This window comes from Mandrillus leucophaeus, unplaced genomic scaffold, assembly GCF_000951045.1.
Source record: "Mandrillus leucophaeus isolate KB7577 unplaced genomic scaffold, Mleu.le_1.0 Scaffold9, whole genome shotgun sequence".
NCBI lineage: Eukaryota > Metazoa > Chordata > Mammalia > Primates > Cercopithecidae > Mandrillus > Mandrillus leucophaeus.
Genome location: NW_012109807.1, coordinates 4,672,349 through 4,677,352, shown reverse-complemented (window position 1 = coordinate 4,677,352; position 5,004 = coordinate 4,672,349). Strand labels below are relative to the sequence as shown.

The window sequence follows — 5,004 nt, the reverse complement described above, 5'->3', positions numbered from 1 at the left end:
AGCCTCCCGAGTAGCTGGGACTACAGGAGCCCGCCACTGCGCCCGGCTAATTTTTTCTATTTTTAGTAGAGACAGGGTTTCACCATGGTCTCGATCTCCTGACCTTGTGATCCGCCCGCCTCGGCCTCCCAAAGTGCTGGGATTACAGGCGTGAGCCACCGCGCCCGGCTTAGTCAAAACTCTTGGTGGGTTTTTGTTACATTCTAGCCTTTGTACAAGGGCACTGGCTTTTTTAGCCTTTAATATTTACATAGTGTGTGGGGAAGGCTCGTCACCCCACCCTAATCTTCTTATGCAAATGAACTTTCCAGTTGATGAGTGTCTTGTCTGCCCCTTTAAAGTACATGTGGCTGGAAGAGAAGGGAAGATGGAGCTGCCATCTTGAAAATGTCTAGTCCTGGGCCAGCATAGTGGCTCATGTCTATAATCCCAGCACTTTGGGAGGCCAAGGTGGGTGGTTCAGAAGGTCAAGAGATCGAGAGCATCCTGGCCAACATGGTGAAACCCCATCTCTACTAAAAATACAAAAATTAGCTGGGTGTGGTGGCGTGTGCCTATAGTCCCAGCTACTTGGGAGGCTGAGGCAGGAGAATTGCATGAACCCGGGAGGTAGAGGTTGCAGTGAGCCAAGATTGTGCCACTGTACTCCAGCCTGGTGACAAAGCGAGATTCCGTCTCAAAAAAACCAAAAAACAAAAAACAAAAAACAAAATTTAACTTAACCAGTCAGTCCTGAAACAGTTGTTTTGGAGGCCTGCATTAGCGAGACCTGGCCTGCCACAGAATGTCTAAGAGGAAATGGGAAATAACATTCCCTGAGTGCCCACTATGTGTACAACTCTACTTATGTATCTTGCTTAATTTTTATGATGATTCCATGAGCGAGATTTTTTTTGTTCTTTTTTTTAGTGATTGACCAATCCTGCAGAACATGAAGATTTTACTTTTCATTTTAGAAATGAGGAAACTAAGGCTCAGAGAGCTTATTCAAAGTTCCTGAAGATACATAGCTAATAAATGGTAGAATTAGAATCTGAACCTGGGTCTGCCTGACTGCAAAGCCCACGTTTTGTGGAAAACTCTCCTCTTGTATTTCATAAAATTAACCTCAATTGACATTCGAATCGGCATCTCTGTGGGTTATTGGAGAGAAGTTATAAGTTGCCAAGCCTCTGCTTCACAGTGAGAAAATATGGGTAGGATTTGAATGAGATAAGAATGGGATGCTTGCACAGTATTTTGTGGTTTTTACATTTTTAAATTTTTTTGTAGAGATGGGGGTCTTGCCCAGGCTGACAGTATCTTATTTATGCTGCTGAGGGAATATTTTTGTCTCCCTTTTTAACAGCAGGGTATTCTAGAACAATCTTTTGGAATTGAGCTCAGTCGGGAGGTCTGAACTTTTACTATTGTTAGTCACCTCCAAACCAAGTGATTTGTTACCAGTTAAAGGTTATTTAGAAGCCTTTACTGGATTTTTATTTTTTTATTTTATTTTTGAGACAGAGTCTTGCTCTGTCACCCAGGCTGGAGTGCAGTGGTGTGATCTTGGCTCACTGCAACCTCCGCCTCCCAGGTTCAAGCGATTCTCCTGCCACAGCCCCCTGAGTAGCTGGGATTACAGGCATGTGCCACCACACTCAGCTAATTTTTGTATTTTTAGTAGAGATGGGGTTTTGCCATGTTGGCCAGGGTGGTATTTATTTATTTTTGAGATGGAGTTTTGCTCTTGTTGCCCAGGCTGGAGTGCAATGGCACCATCTTGGCTCATTGTAACCTCCAACTCCTGGGTTCAAGCGATTCTCCTGCCTCAGCCTCCCGAGTAGCTGAAATTACAGGTGCCCACCACTACGCTCAGCTAATTTTTTGTATTTTTTAGTAGCAATCGGGTTTCACCACATTGGCCAGGCTGGTCTCGAACTCCTGACCTCAGGTGACCCACCCACCTCGGCCTCCCAAAGTGCTGGAATTACAGGCGTGAGCCACTGGGCCCAGCTTGGCTCTTTAGAAAAGGACATGATGGGGAGGGTTAGTTGAGAAATGGGGCAATGAGAATGCAGACGGCAGTGTGCAAAGGCAGGGCCAGTAGATGCTTTGAGGACAGTTGTGGGGGGAAAAAGGAGTGATCATTACAATTAATAGCCGTAGCAGTTTTGCTTCAGTTATAATCTAAGGAAAAAGGTTGAGGGGCCTGTATTTTTTGCTCCAGATCCAATGATTTAATTTTGAAAAGCAAGATCCAGTGATTGAACTCATGCAAGGGGATGACCTGGGGCCTGTGAAAAGTCAGGTTGCAGTTTCCATTGCATTCAGAAAAAAACAGAAAAATAAATACAACTTTTGGAAGAAACTTCAAGTTTCCTCCCATTCACGTTTAACCCTAGGGGTCTCACACTTCTAGAATTGCTTAGTGTCACGCATGTTCTTATAGAAGACCACCTAAACAGGCTTTGTGTGAACAACAAGGCTGTTTATTCACTTGGGGGCAAGCGGGCTGAGTCCGAAAGGAGAGTCAGCGAAGGGTGACAAGAGAGGGGCAGCTTTACGAGGCTTGGGTAGGCAGTGGAAAGTTACAGTTAAAGGTGGATATCTATTGTCAGCAGAGGAGGGGTCACAAGGTGCAATGGTGGAGAGATCATAAGACTCATTGTTCAGAAGAAGAATGTCACAAGGTCGATTCATCAGTTGGGGCAGGGCAGGAGATCAAGTCATAATGGTAGAATGTCGTAAGGTGGATTAATTAGTTAAGGCAGGAAATGGCTGCTCACTTCTTTTGTGGTTTTTTGGCTGCTCCAGACTTCCTGGCTCCTGCAGGCCGTCTCGACATATATGTGCAGGTCACAGGGGTTACAATGGCTGAGCTTCAGCTCAGAGGCCTGACATTCCTGTCTTTTTACTTATAAAATATAAGTAAATATAATAAGGTTATAAGAAAAATAAAGAAAATATAAGCTTTTACTGGGGGTTATTGGGGCGGGGCGATATTTCTCAGGGCTGCTTCAGGCATGACTTAGGGGCAGCGTGGACACCTAAAGAAAATTTAATTGTATAGTGAGTTGCTCTGGAAAGTTTTTGGGTACAATTCTGTGTGGCTAACAAGGCACCAGTTAGCATATTTTTGAGCTTGGAATTGTCCTAATAGAATAAATTCTCTAAAAGTAGCAATTAAGCATAATAGCTTTAAGGTAGGTGGCAGTGAGATTTTAGACCAAGGTAGAAATAATGTTTTATATACCAAAGCCTTTTGTCCCCATTTTCCAGCATATGAATAGGGTTCCCTGTTGTTTAGCCAACGATCTATTATATTACCCTTTCCCATAGGTATGAGTGGCAGTCCAAATGGAGAAGTTCAATAGTTCTGAGTGCAGATCCTATGCAGAAGAGATAATAAGGAAAATAATCTTTGCCTCCTGGGTTAAACTGAGGCTGGCAAAGAGAGAAATGTCCCAAGCCTTCTAACCACCAATGGCATAGTTTATGTCATCCGGGATGCTGGTCCGGTTGCCAAATATGGGGAAGGAAATGAGGGGCTGTAGGAGGCTGTAGGAGGCAAGCCAGAGCCTTATATCCTACGTGGAAATGGTCGTGAAGGGAAGAGAGAATGGCAGAACTTCCCTTCTAACAAAAAGCAGCCCAAGAAATCACTTCTTTTCTAACAAAGAGCAGCCTGAAAGATCGAGCTGCAAACATAAATAAGGAAGCTGGAAGCTTGCACAGGGTGATGCCAGAAGCCGCACAGACAGAAAGGGCAACCTGGGGCCATGCATGCCCACCATGGGGGCTCTACCTTCCCTTTTATGTGAGCATGTGCACAGCAGGAAAGAGATCAGTCACAAGAATAGCTACCTGCCTGCATAATAAAAGACTGGGGCGGGGGCTGCCAGAGATTCACACTCTATGCAGATGGCACACCTCAAAAACCGGTTTTCTTTTTGAGACAGAGTCTCTGTCACCCAGGCTGGAGTGCAGCAGCGCGATCTCAGCTCACTGCAACCTCTGCGTCCAGGGTTTAAGCGATTCTCCTGTCTCAGCCTCCCAATTAGCTGAGATTACAGGCACCCACCACCACTCCCAGCTAATTTTGTAGTTTTAGTAGAGACGGGTTTCTCCATGTTGGTCAGGCTGGTCTTGAACTCCTGACCTCAGATGATCCACCCGCCTCGGCTTCCCATGTCATTTTTTTTAAGATAAAATATATTGCTCAAATATTTTTGAAACATCTTGGAAAAAACTCACACAGTATTAGTATTACTACATTAATAATTGGCAATTGGTATAATTAGTACGATTAAATAGTATTAGCACTGCAGGAAAACTACTATAATAGACCCACAGACCACCCATTGTAAAATGGCTTGCACAAAATAAAGTTTATTATAATAACTTTTTTTTTTTTTGAGACAGTCTTGCTCTGTCGCCCAGGCTATAGTGCAGTGGTGAGATCTTGGCTCACTGCAACCTCCGCCTCCCAGGTTCAAACCATTCTTCTGCCTCATCCTCCCAAGTAGCTGGGATTACAGGCAGGAGCCGCCATGCCCAGCTTATTTTTGTATTTTTAGTAGAGACAGGGTTTCACCATGGCCAGGCTGGTCTCAAACTCCTGGCCTCAAGTGATCCACCCATCTCGGTCTCCCAAAATGCTGGGATTACAGGCGTGAGCCACCATGTCCAGCCCCTATAATAAAAAATTAATGAGAGTACTTTTGAGCTAATTTGAATCAGTTCCTCAGGTTACCACATTATATCTGCTGCTGTTAGGAACGTTAATTGAAAGGATCTTTCTGAAGGGCAATTTAGCAGTAAATTGAAGAAGCCTTTAAAATTCAGTAGATATCACACCTGTTCACCCAGCAATTTCTCTTCCTTAAATTTTTCTTAAGAATTGAGGTGGCAAACCAAATACTACACTTCTCACTTATAAGTGGGAGCTAAGCTATGAGGATGCAAAGACATAAGAATGATATAATGGACTTTGAGGAGTCCGCAGGGGCGGGAGGGGGGATA

General features: G+C 44.3%; 1 protein-coding gene across 1 annotated transcript in view; it reads right to left on the bottom strand.

The window, feature by feature from the left end:
• The window catches only part of TBC1D8 (TBC1 domain family, member 8 (with GRAM domain)), a 265,338-nt gene that overhangs the window by 260,120 nt on the left and 214 nt on the right, over positions 1-5,004 (bottom strand). The window lies entirely within an intron of this gene.